The sequence below is a fragment of the Panulirus ornatus genome, chromosome 12 (genome assembly GCF_036320965.1).
Source record: "Panulirus ornatus isolate Po-2019 chromosome 12, ASM3632096v1, whole genome shotgun sequence".
NCBI classification, from domain to species: Eukaryota; Metazoa; Arthropoda; class Malacostraca; order Decapoda; family Palinuridae; genus Panulirus; species Panulirus ornatus.
Window position 1 is genome coordinate 37,781,175 of NC_092235.1, and position 16,849 is coordinate 37,798,023.

General features: G+C 42.3%; 1 protein-coding gene across 1 annotated transcript in view; it reads right to left on the bottom strand.

Moving 5' to 3' along the window:
- LOC139752020 (uncharacterized) overlaps nt 1-16,849 on the bottom strand; it is a 786,065-nt gene that overhangs the window by 402,486 nt on the left and 366,730 nt on the right. The window lies entirely within an intron of this gene.

The following is a 16,849-nucleotide window of genomic DNA, read 5'->3' on the forward strand; positions in this document are numbered from 1 at the left end:
TATCATGAATATTGAAATATCAAGCGCAAAAATAATTGATGCCAAAGATTTTTAAGCCTTTTACGTCGGATGAGTTTAGAAACAGTAAAAGACTTGTCATCTCTGCCTCCCAGAATATCTTTCCCCTCGAAAGAGAGATTGGTGAAAGATGTTCATAATATATTTTTATTCATAAAGTACGATTCTTTCATACTGGCTGATAAGTTTGTGTACCAGACGTAGAAAGATGATTACTGTCAGAACATTACGCTTTTAGTTTAGACAAATATGATGACAACGCTCGGTGCCTCCAGCTGCCTCAGCATACAGCAGTAATGAAATGTACATCACAACAGCGCTGACGTGTATGGCAGAACAGTAGTAATGTGTATGATACAGCACTACTGACGGGTATGATACAGCACTACTGACGGGTATGATACAGCAACGCTGACGTATATGGTACAGCAACAGTTGCATGTATGATACAGCAACGCTGACGTATATGGTACAGCAACAATTGCATGTATGATACAGCAACGATGATGTATATGGTACAGCAACAGTTGCATGTATGATACAGCAACGGTAACATGTATGATACAGCAGCAGTGATGTATGTGGCACAGTAATGGTACCATATGTGGTATGAACAGTCGTGACGCGTTTTCCACAGCAATACTGATGAGTATGGCATAGCAACAGTAAAATGCACATCACAGTAGTAGTAACGTATGTGGTACATCAGTGGAGAAGTGTATGGTGCAGCAGCAGTAATTTGCAAGGTATAGTAAGAGAGACGTGTATGGTATGGCATTAGTGACCAGTATGGTACGGTAGTAATGTGTTGCTGCAGTTGACGTTTATGGTGCAAAAGTAGTCATGTGTGTTGTATAGAAGTAGTGACGTGCATAGCACAGTAGTAGTGACGTGTGGTGGAGCAGTGGGTACATTGGTTATGACGTGTGTGGTACAGCAGTAGTTACGAATGATTCACTGGATTGGTGACGTGTGGTAGAGCAATGAGTACAGACGTTGTGACGTGCGTGGTACAGCAGTAATACCGAGTGGTGGCATGTATGGTACAGCTGAGATGACGTGTCTGGTACAGTCGTAGTGACGTGTTGTACAGGAGTAGTGTGGTGTATGGCCCAGTGGTGGAGACGAGTTGCACAACAGTAGTTAGGAATCATTACAGGCGTGGTAGTGAAGAATGTAACACTGCAACAGTGACATTAGAACTGCAGCAGTGAGGTGTTGGGTGCTGCAGAAGTGTGTGTGTGTGTGTGTGTGTGTGTGTGTGTGTGTGTGTGTGTGTGTGTGTGTGTGTGTGTGTGTGTCTGTGTGTGTGTGTGAGTGTGTGTGTGTGTGTGTGTGTGTGTGTGTGTGTGTGTGTGTGTGTGTGTGTGTGTGTGTGTGAGTGTGCGTGTGTGTGTGTGTGTGTGTGTGTGTGTGTGTGTGTGTGTGTGTGTGTGTGTGTGTGTGTGTGTGTGTGTGTGAGTGTGTGTGTGTGTGTGTGTGTGTGTGTGTGTGTGTGTGGTACCACAGCGGTGATCTGTATAGGTCAAGTGATGCATGATACTTAGGCAAAGCCCACACACAGGATGGTCACAGTGGTGTGGTTATTCTAGCAGTGAAATCTGTGGCGCTGCACCAGTGATATGAGCAATGGCGCAGTTGTGACGTGTGGTGCAAGAGCTGTGACGCAATACACAAGTCAGGCCCGTCACAACATGAGTGACGCGCAGACTACGGCAGTAACGTGGAGGAGAGGACACGTGAGGTGCAGACTACGGCAGTAACGTGGAGGAGAGGACACGTCAGGTGCAGACTACGACAGTAACGTGGAGGAGAGGACACGTCAGGTGCAGACTACGGCAGTAACGTGGAGGAGAGGACACGTCAGGTGCAGACTACGACAGTAACGTGGAGGAGAGGACACGTCAGGTGCAGGAGCCTGGCATGAAGGCTCACCTGACCACCACGGCGAGTGACACTTGTTCTCGAGTCTGGTGGGAGGTGAGGTTATGGCGGCCCTCTGGTGTCACACTAGGGTCACCATCATGACGTCAGGACAACGTCACCATTATGACGTCACCAACAACAATAAACAAACACCTGTGGTTACCGGCTGGACTGCCTGACAAAAATGGAACTACACATGGCTCAGCATGACTCAGTTCCTCTGAGCCTCTAGCACCATCCCCCTACATCCTACACCCTCCACCTCCCTCCCTTCCTGCCATATCCTGCAGGAGGGGTCAAGGTCCTGACCCGCCCTCCCTCCCTGTGCTTTGAAGAGGAAAACCAAATATTCGTTTCACCAGAACCGGGATCAGAGAAAAGAGTCGGCAACAAGAACACTTTAGCATTGATTTCAAAGTCACATGCTGAGCACAAGAGTCGTGCGCTACGCGTAGGTTATCACTGTCTTGCCTCGACCTTCTGAAAGTATCCGGCGCAGTGAAATCGGAAGCCGGCATCCCAATGGTCCTTATTGGGTGGCCTCCATGACTCACCCGCTGCGGTCAACTACCGCACTCTGCTGCCGGCCAGACCCCTGCCCGTCATGCTGCTCTGCATGCTGCCCTGCCAGACCCCTGCCCGTCATGCTGCTCTGCATGCTGTCCTGCCAGACCCCTGCCCGTCATGCTGCTCTGCATGCTGTCCTGCCAGACCCCTGCCCGTCATGCTGCTCTGCATGCTACCCTGCCAGACCCCTGCCCGTCATGCTGCTCTGCATGCTGTCCTGCCAGACCCCTGCCCGTCATGCTGCTCTGCATGTTGCCCTGCCAGACCTCTGCCCGTCATGCTGCTCTGCATGCTACCCTGCCAGACCCCTGCCCGTCATGCTGCTCTGCATGCTACCCTGCCAGACCCCTGCCCGTCATGCTGCTCTCATGCTACCCTGCTAGTCCTTCGTCCGTTATGCTGGCCTATGGAACTGCTTTACCAAATCCCGGCCCGTCATGCAGTTCCTTGGCTACCATGCTAGACTCCCGCTTGTTTTGCCGGCCATCATGCTAGCTTGCCAGGTCAACAACTGTTGTCCTAACGTTCTGGTTGCCCTTCCTTGCCCCTGACACTCCTGCTGTTCCTTACTCATGCTACCCTCTCGTCGGTCTCTTGATGCGCGTATCTAATCAACCTAGTTAAAACTTCCTTTATTTCTGCCCCATCCAAACCCATCAATCCTACTCCTTCCTTATACCCACTCATACTACCCTGCCGTTCACATCTCTGCTTCATGTTAACACTCATACCTTCCCAGACGACCTGCCGCAACTAAGCTAACAAGTTACCTCCTTACACCACCTCAGTAAACTTCCCCTCATCATCCCTCAATCATTTCCTCATTCTAACCCTGTCACCTTGCCGCTCATGTTCCTGCTCTGGATTTGTTCTCATACGGACTACATCCCTCACGAGATTTCAACCATTACATGACTCATGCTAAAACATGTCTCTGTCTCTGTCTGTCTGTCTCTTTTTCTATATATATATATATATATATATAAAAAAAAAAAAAATATATATATATATATATATATATATATATATATATATATATATATATATATATATATATATCTATTTTGCTTTGTCGCTGTCTCCCGCGTTAGCGAGGTAGCGCAAGGAAACAGACGAAAGAATGGCCCAACCCACCCACCTACACATGTATATACCGACACGTCCACACACGCAAATATACATAACTATACATCTCAATGTATACACATATATACACACGGACATATACATATATACACATGTACATGATACATATTATCTACCCTTATTCATTCTCATCGCCACCCCGCCACACATGAAATACCAACACCCACCCCCTACATGCGCGCAAGGTAGCGCTAGGAAAAAACAACAAAGGCCACATTCGTTCAAACTCAGTCTCTAGCAGTCATGTAATAATGCACCGAAACCACAGCTCCCTTTCCACATCCAGGCCCCACACAACTTTCCATGGTTTACCCCAGACGCTTCACATGCCCTGGTTCAATCCTTTGACAGCACGTCGACCCCGGTGTACCACATCGTTCCAATTCACTCGATTCCTTGCACGCCTTTCACCCTCCTTCATGTTCAGGCCCCGATCACTCAAAATCTTTTTCACTCCATCTTTCCACCTCCAATTTGGTCTCCCACTTCTCCTCGTTCCCTCCAACTCTGACACATATATCCTCTTGGACAATTTTCCACATTCATTCACTCCATGTGACCAAACCATTTCAAAACACCCTCTTCTGCTCTCTCAACCACACTCTTTTTACTACCACACATCTCTCTTACGCTATTATCACTTACTCGATCAAACCACCTCACACCACATATTGTCCTCAAACATCTCATTTCCAACACATATACCCTCCTGCGCACAACTCTATCCATAGCCCACGCCTCGCAACCATACAACATTGTTGGAACCACTATTCCTTAAAACATACCCATTTTTGCTTTCCGAGATAATGTTCTCAACTTGCTCACATTCATCAACGATCCAAGAACTTTCGCCCCCTCCCCCTTTCTATATATATATATATATATATATATATATATATATATATATATATATATATATATATATATATATATATATATATATATATATATATATATATATATATATATATATATATATATATATATATATATATATATATATATATAAATATATATATATATTGGAAAGGATCACAATTTTGTGCGTGATCAAGATATTCCTATGAGTCCACGGGGAAAATGAAACACGAAAAGTTCCCAAGTGCACTTTCGTGTAATAATCACATCATCAGGGGAGACACAAAAGAGAAATATAACAGTCAGTTGATATACATCGAAGAGACGAAGCTAGGACGCCATTTGGCTTCGTCTCTTCGATGTATATCAACTGAATGTTATATTTCTCTTTTGTGTCTCCCCTGATGATGTGATTATTACACGAAAGTGCACTTGGGAACTTTTCGGGTTTCATTTTCCCCGTGAACTCATAGGAATATATATATATATATATATATATATATATATATATATATATATATATATATATATATATATATATATATATGGAAAGATCGACGTGCTGTCTATGGATTGAACCAGGGCATGTGAAACGTCTGGGGTAAACCATGGAAAGTTTTGTGGGGCCTGAATGTGCAAAGGGAGCTGTGGTTTTGGTGCATTATACATGATAGCGAGAGATTGAGTGTGAACGAATGTGGCCTTTGCTGTCTTTTCCTAGCACTACCTTGCGCACATGCGGGGGGAGGGGGTTGTTATATCATGTGTGGCGGGGTGGCGACGGGAATGAACAAGGGCAGACAGTATGAATTATGTACTTGTGTATATAAGTATATATGTGTGTGTGTGTATGTATATATGTCTATGCTGAGATCTATAGGTATGTATATGTGGGTGTCTGGACGTGTATGTATGTACATGTGTATCTGCGTGGGTTGGGTCATTCTTTCGTCTGTTTCCTTGTGCTACCTCGCTAACGCGGGAGACAGCGACAAACTATAATGTAGATACAAATGATGAATATATATATGTATATATATATATATATATATATATATATATATATATATATATATATATATATATATATATATATATATATATATATATATGTATATATATATATATATATTTCTTTTTTCTTTCAAACTATTCGCCATTTTCCGCGTTAGCGAGGTAGCGTTAAGAACAGAGGACTGGGCCTTTGAGGGAATATCCTCACCTGGCCCCCTTCTCTGTTCCTTCTTTTGGAAAATTAAAAAAAAAATGATGAGAAGGGAGGATTTCCAGCCCCCCGCTCCCTCCCCTTTTAGTCGCCTTCTACGACACACAGGAAACACGTGGGAAGTATTCTTTCTCCCCTGTCCCCAGGTATATAGATATGCTTATGGAAAAAAAAAATTGAAAAATCAGTAGTCCAAGACTAAACAAGAACAATTGCCACAATTATATATATATATATATATATATATATATATATATATATATATATATATATATATATATATATATATATATATATATATATATATATATATATATGTTCTGGAAGGAGGTAAATAGGGTGCGTAAGACAAGGGAGCAAATGGGAACTTCAGTGAAGGGCGTAAATGGGGAGGTGATAACAAGTAGTGGTGATGTGAGAAGGAGATGGAATGAGTATTTTGAAGGTTTGTTGAATGTGTCTGATGACAGAGTGGCAGATATAGGGTGTTTGGGTCGAGGTGGTGTGCAAAGTGAGAGGGTTAGGGAAAATGATTTGGTAAACAGAGAAGAGGTAGTAAAAGCTTTGCGGAAGATGAAAGCCGGCAAGGCAGCAGGTTTGGATGGTATTGCAGTGGAATTTATTAAAAAAGGGGGTGACTGTATTGTTGACTGGTTGGTAAGGTTATTTAATGTATGTATGACTCATGGTGAGGTGCCTGAGGATTGGCGGAATGCGTGCATAGTGCCATTGTACAAAGGCAAAGGGGATAAGAGTGAGTGCTCAAATTACAGAGGTATAAGTTTGTTGAGTATTCCTGGTAAATTATATGGGAGGGTATTGATTGAGAGGGTGAAGGCATGTACAGAGCATCAGATTGGGGAAGAGCAGTGCGGTTTCAGAAGTGGTAGAGGATGTGTGGATCAGGTGTTTGCTTTGAAGAATGTATGTGAGAAATACTTAGAAAAGCAAATGGATTTGTATGTAGCAATTATGGATCTGGAGAAGGCATATGATAGAGTTGATAGAGATGCTCTGTGGAAGGTATTAAGAATATATGGTGTGGGAGGCAAGTTGTTAGAAGCAGTGAAAAGTTTTTATCGAGGATGTAAGGCATGTGTACGTGTAGGAAGAGAGGAAAGTGATTGGTTCTCAGTGAATGTAGGTTTGCGGCAGGGGTGTGTGATGTCTCCATGGTTGTTTAATTTGTTTATGGATGGGGTTGTTAGGGAGGTAAATGCAAGAGTCCTGGAAAGAGGGGCAAGTATGAAGTCTGTTGGGGATGAGAGAGCTTGGGAAGTGAGTCAGTTGTTGTTCGCTGATGATACAGCGCTGGTGGCTGATTCATGTGAGAAACTGCAGAAGCTGGTGACTGAGTTTGGTAAAGTGTGTGGAAGAAGAAAGTTAAGAGTAAATGTGAATAAGAGCAAGGTTATTAGGTACAGTAGGGTTGAGGGTCAAGTCAATTGGGAGGTGAGTTTGAATGGTGAAAAACTGGAGGAAGTGAAGTGTTTTAGATATCTGGGAGTGGATCTGTCAGCGGATGGAACCATGGAAGCGAAAGTGGATCATAGGGTGGGGGAGGGGGCGAAAATTTTGGGAGCCTTGAAAAATGTGTGGAAGTCGAGAACATTATCTCGGAAAGCAAAAATGGGTATGTTTGAAGGAATAGTGGTTCCAACAATGTTGTATGGTTGCGAGGCGTGGGCTATGGATAGAGTTGTGCGCAGGAGGATGGATGTGCTGGAAATGAGATGTTTGAGGACAGTGTGTGGTGTGAGGTGGTTTGATCGAGTAAGTAACGTAAGGGTAAGAGAGATGTGTGGAAATAAAAAGAGCGTGGTTGAGAGAGCAGAAGAGGGTGTTTTGAAATGGTTTGGGCACATGGAGAGAATGAGTGAGGAAAGATTGACCAAGAGGATATATGTGTCGGAGGTGGAGGGAACGAGGAGAAGAGGGAGACCAAATTGGAGGTGGAAAGATGGAGTGAAAAAGATTTTGTGTGATCGGGGCCTGAACATGCAGGAGGGTGAAAGGAGGGCAAGGAATAGCGTGAATTGGAGCGATGTGGTATACAGGGGTTGACGTGCTGTCAGTGGAGTGAATCAAGGCATGTGAAGCGTCTGGGGTAAACCATGGAAAGCTGTGTAGGTATGTATATTTGCGTGTGTGGACGTGTGTATGTACATGTGTATGGGGTTGGGCCATTTCTTTCGTCTGTTTCCTTGCGCTACCTCGCAAACGCGGGAGACAGCGACAAAGTGTAAAAAAAAAAAAAAAAAAAAGAAAAAAAAAAATTATATATATACATATATATATATATATATATATATATATATATATATATATATATATATATATATATATATATATATATATATATATATATATATATATATATATATATATATATATATATATATATATATATATATATATATATACATTTTTCTTTTTCTTTTTTCTTTGTTGCTGTCTCATGCGTTTACCAGGTAGCGCAAGGAAACAGACGAAAAAAATGGCCCAACCAACCCCAATAGACAATGTATAGAGATACACGTCCACACACGCAAATATACATATCTATACATCTCAATGTACACAATTCACACTGTCTGCCTTTATTCATTCCCATCGCCACCTCGCACCACATGGAATACCATCCCCCTCCCCCCCTCATGTGTGCGAGGTAGAACTAGGAAAAGACAACAAAGGCCCCATACGTTCACACTCAGTCTCTAGCTGTCATGCAATAATGCCCGAAACCAAAGCTCCCTTTCCAAATCCAGGCCCCACACAACTTTCCATGGTTTACCCCAGACGCTTCACATGCCCTGATTCAATCCACTGACAGCACGTCAACCCCGGTATACCACATCGATCGAATTCCCTCTATTCCTTGCCCTCCTTTCACCCTCCTGCATGTTCAGGCCCCGATCACACAAAATCTTTTTCACTCCATCTTTCCACCTCCAATTTGGTCTCCCACTTCTCCTCGTTCCCTCCACCTCTGACACATATATCCTCTTGGTCAATCTTTCCTCACTCATTCTCTCCATGTGCCCAAACCATTTCAAAACACCCTCTTCTGCTCTCTCAACCACGCTCTTTTTACTTCCACACATCTCTCTTACCCTTACATTACTTACTTGATCAAACCACCTCACACCACACATTGTCCTCAAACATCTAATTTCCAGCACATCCACCCTCCTGCGCACAACTCTATCCATAGCCCACGCCTCGCAACCATACAACATTGTTGGAACCACTATTCCTTCAAACATACCCATTTTTGTTTTCCGAGATAATGTTCTCGACTTCCACACATTCTTCAAGGCTCCCAGGATTTTCGACCCTTCCCCCACCCTATGATTCACTTCCGCTTCTATGGTTCCATCCGCTGCCAGATCCACTCCCAGATATCTAAAACACTTCACTTCCTCCAGTTTTTCTCCATTTAATCTTACCTCCCAATTGACTTGACCATCAACCCTACTGTACCTAATAACCTTGCTCTTATTCACATTTACTCTTAGCTTTCTTCTTTCACACACTTTACCAAACTCAGTCACCAGCTTCTGCAGTTTCTCACATGAATCAGCAACCAGCGCTGTATTATCAGCGAACAACAACTGACTCACTTCCCAAGTTCTCTCATCCACAACAGACTTCATACTTGCCCCTCTTTCCAAAACTCTTGCATTCACCTCCCTAACAACCCCATCCATAAACAAATTAAACAACCATGGAGACATCACACACCCCTGCCGCAAACCTACATTCACTGAGAACCAATCACTTTCCTCTCTTCCTACACGTACACATGCCTTATATCCTCGGTAAAAACTTTTCACTGCTTCTAACAACTTGCCTCCCACACCATATATTCTTAATACCTTCCACAGAGCATCTCTATCAACTCTATCATATGCCTTCTCCAGATCCATAAATGCTACATACAAATCCATATATATATATATATATATATATATATATATATATATATATATATATATATATATATATTTTTCTTTTTTTTTTTTTTGCTTTGTCGCTGTCTCCCGCGTTTGCGAGGTAGCGCAAGGAAACAGACGAAAGAAATGGCTCAACCCACCCCCATACACATGTATATACATACGTCCACACACGCAAATATACATACCTACACAACTTTCCATGGTTTACCCCAGACGCTTCACATGCCCTGATTCAATCCACTGACAGCACGTCAACCCCGGTATACCACATCGCTCCAATTCACTCTATTCCTTGCCCTCCTTTCACCCTCCTGCATGTTCAGGCCCCGATCACACAAAATCTTTTTCACTCCATCTTTCCACCTCCAATTTGGTCTCCCTCTTCTCCTCGTTCCCTCCACCTCCGACACATATATCCTCTTGGTCAATCTTTCCTCACTCATTCTCTCCATGTGCCCAAACCATTTCAAAACACCCTCTTCTGCTCTCTCAACCACGCTCTTTTTATTTCCACACATCTCTCTTACCCTTACGTTACTTACTCGATCAAACCACCTCACACCACATATTGTCCTCAAACATCTCATTTCCAGCACATCCATCCTCCTGCGCACAACTCTATCCATAGCCCACGTCTCGCAACTATACAACATTGTTGGAACCACTATTCCTTCAAACATACCCATTTTTGCTTTCCGAGATAATGTTCTCGACTTCCACACATTCTTCAAGGCTCCCAGAATTTTCGCCCCCTCCCCCACCCTATGATCCAAATCCGCTTCCATGGTTCCATCCGCTGACAGATCCACTCCCAGATATCTAAAACACTTCACTTCCTCCAGTTTTTCTCCATTCAAACTCACCTCCCAATTGACTTGACCCTCAACCCTACTGTACCTAATAACCTTGCTCTTATTCACATTTACTCTTAACTTTCTTCTTTCACACACTTTACCAAACTCAGTCACCAGCTTCTGCAGTTTCTCACATGAATCAGCCACCAGCGCTGTATCATCAGCGAACAACAACTGACTCACTTCCCAAGCTCTCTCATCCCCAACAGACTTCCTACTTGCCCCTCTTTCCAAAACTCTTGCATTCACCTCCCTAACAACCCCATCCATAAACAAATTAAACAACCATGGAGACATCACTCACCCCTGCCGCAAACCTACATTCACTGAGAACCAATCACTTTCCTCTCTTCCTACACGTACACATGCCTTACATCCTCGATAAAAACTTTTCACTGCTTCTAACAACTTGCCTCCCACACCATATATTCTTAATACCTTCCACAGAGCATCTCTATCAACTCTATCATATGCCTTCTCCAGATCCATAAATGCTACATACAAATCCATTTGCTTTTCTAAGTATTTCTCACATACATTCTTCAAAGCAAACACCTGATCCACACATCCTCTACCACTTCTGAAACCACACTGCTCTTCCCCAATCTGATGCTCTGTACATGCCTTCACCCTCTCAATCAATACCCTCCCATATAATTTACCAGGAATACTCAACAAACTTATACCTCTGTAATTTGAGCACTCACTCTTATCCCCTTTGCCTTTGTACAATGGCACTATGCACGCATTCCGCCAATCCTCAGGCACTTTCACCATGAGTCATACATACATTAAATAACCTTACCAACCAGTCAACAATACATATATATATATATATATATATATATATATATATATATATATATATATATATATATATATATATATATATATATATATATATATATATATATATATATATGTATATATATATATATATATTATCCCTGGGGATAGGGGATTAAGAATACTTCCCACGTATTCCCTGCGTGTCGTAGAAGGCGACTAAAAGGGGAGGGAGCGGGGGCTGGAAATCCTCCCCTCTCGGTTTTTTTTTTTTTTTTCCAAAAGAAGGAACAGAGAATTGGGCCAGGTGAGGGTATTCCCTCAAAGGCCCAGTCCTCTGTTCTTAACGCTACCTCGCTAATGCGGGAAATGGCGAATAGTTTGAAAGAAAAGAAAGATATATATATATAAATATATATATATATATATATATATATATATATATATATATATATATATATATATATATATATATATATATATATATATATATACATATATATATATATATATATATATATATATATATATATATATATATATATATATATATATATATATATATATATATATATATATATATATATATATATATATATATATATATATATATATATATATATATATATATATATATATATATATATATATATATATATATACATACATATATATATCCCTGGGGATAGGGGAGAAAGAATACTTCCCACGCATTCCTCACGTGTCGTAGAAGGCGACTAAAGGGGACGGGAGCGGGGGCCGGAAACCCTCCCCTCCTTGTATTTTTTACTTTCTAAAAGGGGAAACAGAAGAAGGAGTCACGCGGGGAGTGCTCATCCTCCTCGAAGGCTCAGATCGGGGTGTCTAAATGTGTGTTGATGTAACCAAGGTAAGAAAAAAGGAGAGATAGGTAGTATGTTTGAGGAAAGGAACGTGGATGTTTTGGCTCTGAGTGAAACGAAGCTCAAGGGTAAAGGGAAAGAGTGGTTTGGAATGTCTTGGGAGTAAAGTCAGGGGTTAGTGAGAGGACAAGAGCAAGGGAAGGAGTAGCACTACTCCTGAAACAGGAGTTGTGGGAGTATGTGATAGAGTATAAGAAAGTAAATTCTAGATTGATATGTGTAAAACTGAAAGTTGATGGAGAGAGATGGATGATTATTGGTGCATATGCACCTGGGCATGAGAAAAAAGATCATGAGAGGCAAGTGTTTTGGGAGCAGCTGAATGAGTGTGTTGGTGGTTTTGATGCACAAGACCGGGTTATAGTGATGGGTGATTCGAATGCAAAGGTGAGTAATGTGGCAGTTGAAGGAATAATTGGTATACATGGGGTGTTTGGTGTTGTAAATGGAAATGGTGAAGAGCTTGTAGATTTATGTGCGGAAAAAGGACTGTTGATTGGGAATACCTGGATTAAAAAGCGAGATATACATAAGTATACGTATGTAAGTAGGAGAGATGGCAAGAGAGCGTTATTGGATTACGTGTTAATTAATAGGCGCGCGAAAGAGAGACTTTTGGATGTTAATGTGCTGAGAGGTGCAACTGGAGGGATGTTTGATCATTACCTTGTGGAGGCGAAGGTGAAGATTTGTATGGGTTTTCAGAAAAGAAGAGAGAATGTTGGGGTAAAGAGAGTGGTGAAGGTAAGTGAGCTTGGGAAGGAGACTTGTGTGAGGAAGTACCAGGAGAGACTGAGTACAGAATGGAAAAAGGTGAGAAGAAAGGAGGTAAGGGGAGTGGGGGAGGAATGGGATGTATGTAGGGAAGCAGTGATGGCTTGCGCAAAAGATGCTTGTGGCATAAGAAGCGTGGGAGGTGGGTTGATTAGAAAGGGTAGTGAGTGGTGGGATGAAGATGTAAGATTATTAGTGAAAGAGAAGAGAGAGACATTTGGATGATTTTGCAGGGAAAAAATGTAAATGAGTGGGAGATGTATAAAAGAAAGAGGCAGGAGGTCAACAGAAAGGTGCAAGAGGTGAAAAAGAGGGCAAATGAGAGTTGGGGTGAGAGAGTATCATTAAATTTTAGGGAGAATAAAAAGATGTTCTGGAAGGAGGTAAATAAAGTGCGTAAGACAAGGGAGCAAATGGGAACTTCAGTGAAGGGCGCAAATGGGGAGGTGATAACAAGTAGTGGTGATGTGAGAAGGAGATGGAGTGAGTATTTTGAAGGTTTGTTGAATGTGTTTGATGATAGAGTGTCAGATATAGGGTGTTTTGGTCGAGGTGGTGTGCAAAGTGAGAGGGTTAGGGAAAATGATTTGGTAAACAGAGAAGAGGTAGTAGAAGCTTTGCGGAAGATGAAAGCCGGCAAGGCAGCAGGTTTGGATGGTATTGCAGTGGAATTTATTAAAAAAGGGGGTGACTGTATTGTTGACTGGTTGGTAAGGTTATTTAATGTATGTATGACTCATGGTGAGGTGCCTGAGGATTGGCGGAATGCGTGCATAGTGCCATTGTACAAAGGCAAAGGGGATAAGAGTGAGTGCTCAAATTACAGAGGTATAAGTTTGTTGAGTATTCCTGGTAAATTATATGGGAGGGTATTGATTGAGAGGGTGAAGGCATGTACAGAGCATCAGATTGGGGAAGAGCAGTGTGGTTTCAGAAGTGGTAGAGGATGTGTGGATCAGGTGTTTGCTTTGAAGAATGTATGTGAGAAATACTTAGAAAAGCAAATGGATTTGTATGTAGCATTTATGGATCTGGAGAAGGCATATGATAGAGTTGATAGAGATGCTCTGTGGAAGGTATTAAGAATATATGGTGTGGGAGGCAAGTTGTTAGAAGCAGTGAAAAGTTTTTATCGAGGATGTAAGGCATGTGTACGTGTAGGAAGAGAGGAAAGTGATTGGTTCTCAGTGAATGTAGGTTTGCGGCAGGGGTGTGTGATGTCTCCATGGTTGTTTAATTTGTTTATGGATGGGGTTGTTAGGGAGGTGAATGCAAGAGTTTTGGAAAGAGGGGCAAGTATGAAGTCTGTTGGGGATGAGAGAGCTTGGGAAGTGAGTCAGTTGTTGTTCGCTGATGATACAGCGCTGGTGGCTGATTCATGTGAGAAACTGCAGAAGCTGGTGACTGAGTTTGGTAAAGTGTGTGAAAGAAGAAAGTTAAGAGTAAATGTGAATAAGAGCAAGGTTATTAGGTACAGTAGGGTTGAGGGTCAAGTCAATTGGGAGGTGAGTTTGAATGGAGAAAAACTGGAGGAAGTGAAGTGTTTTAGATATCTGGGAGTGGATCTGGCAGCGGATGGAACCATGGAAGCGGAAGTGGATCATAGGGTGGGGGAGGGGGCGAAAATTCTGGGAGCCTTGAAGAATGTGTGGAAGTCGAGAACATTATCTCGGAAAGCAAAAATGGGTATGTTTGAAGGAATAGTGGTTCCAACAATGTTGTATGGTTGCGAGGCGTGGGCTATGGATAGAGTTGTGCGCAGGAGGATGGATGTGCTGGAAATGAGATGTTTGAGGACAATGTGTGGTGTGAGGTGGTTTGATCGAGTAAGTAACGTAAGGGTAAGAGAGATGTGTGGAAATAAAAAGAGCGTGGTTGAGAGAGCAGAAGAGGGTGTTTTGAAATGGTTTGGGCACATGGAGAGAATGAGTGAGGAAAGATTGACCAAGAGGATATATGTGTCGGAGGTGGAGGGAACGAGGAGAAGAGGGAGACCAAATTGGAGGTGGAAAGATGGAGTGAAAAAGATTTTGTGTGATCGGGGCCTGAACATGCAGGAGGGTGAAAGGAGGGCAAGGAATAGAGTGAATTGGAGCGATGTGGTATACCGGGGTTGACGTGCTGTCAGTGGATTGAATCAGGGCATGTGAAGCGTCTGGGGTAAACCATGGAAAGCTGTGTAGGTATGTATATTTGCTTGTGTGGACGTGTGTATATACATGTGTATGGGGGTGGGTTGGGCCATTTCTTTCGTCTGTTTCCTTGCGCTACCTCGCAAACGCGGGAGACAGCGACAAAGCAAAAAAAAAAAAAAAAATGTATATATATATATATATATATATATATATATATATATATATATATATATATATATATATATATTAGGTATTTTCTTCCATTTTCATCCCATCTGAAACAGGTATAATGTACTTGAAATATAGTGAGTGAAAATTTAGACTAAACGCTGTAGACCTGTAGTATCTGGCTCGGAATTCATATATAACCTAGGATATCGGCGGTATTCCTCAGTTGGGTCGCGATGTTATGGCCTTGTAAATGGATGTTAACATCTCTGATGCCCTAGATATCGACGAGCTCTAGTTGATCAGCAGAACACGATGTGTAAGGGTACGTCTTCTTCATGAACAAAGAGTTTCATCCACTGACAGCACCTACAGTATCTGCAAAGCATTTCTGGGAAAGATTGACCACAGTACGTAGTGAGACGTATGTATACCCGTGGGCCACCTGCGTGTTATTCTTCATGCGTGAGTGACAGCGCATTGGGGGCGTTTTTGGGTATGAACGGTATGACGAAACTGAGTTCCTTCGCTGCTGAGCAGTCAGAATCTTGAAGACTTCTCTTGGATAGTCTGCCGTTTTAATTCGTTCTAGCACCCAATCCATTGTATTTACTGCATCTCAACGCATGACGTCTGCTCTAAGCTTTCGACATAGAGGCGACGAGCCGAAGCTCTGAAATAACACGAGAATACTGTTGGTTGGACTGTGTACCAAAGGTAGAGTTTGATAATACCAGAGAGAAATTCCTGCCACGTGAGGCTACAAACCACTCAGACACGAAATCTCTTGTGAGAAACGATTACTGCAATGGGCTGTACCGCTTTGTGTGTCTGCGGTTACAAGGGAACACCGGACTGGAAATAAGGAGTGATCACAATGGTTCTAGGAGGTAAGACCGTGAATAAAGTCAGGATCGTACCTAACAGCGGTGTATTGATGATAGTTTGGGAGTTTATCAGCCATAAGTTCGCTGGAAGATGCAGAAGCAGATAAGGAGGTAAGTCGGACGATGTGGAAAGTTGCTCGGTTACCATGAAATCCTTCCTAAGAGGATTTGCCCTCAGAGAAGCGTGAAACCTTCCCCAAAGTCGACTTAATTCTTTTTTAGATTATTTTTTATCGCACTCTTGTTGTTTCTTATAAGTAAAGGAAAGACAATCGCCGAGGAGTTGGTTTACTTTTGGAATAATGTGACATCTACCAAGGAGGTAAAGAGATAATTACGTCGATTTGGTGTTCGTTCTTTAGGACAGTGTCAATGATTCTTGACCCTAAGGAGGCACCAAGCAGGACGCATGCGCTGGACACTCGTTAAGTCACATTTGATTTCTGGTTGCAGTTTTTTGAGTTGGAGGTGAGAACTTCATGATCGACTGATGTGCAAGTTCCAAAGTCTTCCCTGCATATCAACTGGTTAGAGTTCTTTTAATGTGTAAGAACATCTAGAAATCTCATATTGAATTCACTAACAAGTTTTCTACCATCAACTTAGTGTACAAATGAGCAAAGAGAGATTAAAGAGGGTCATAT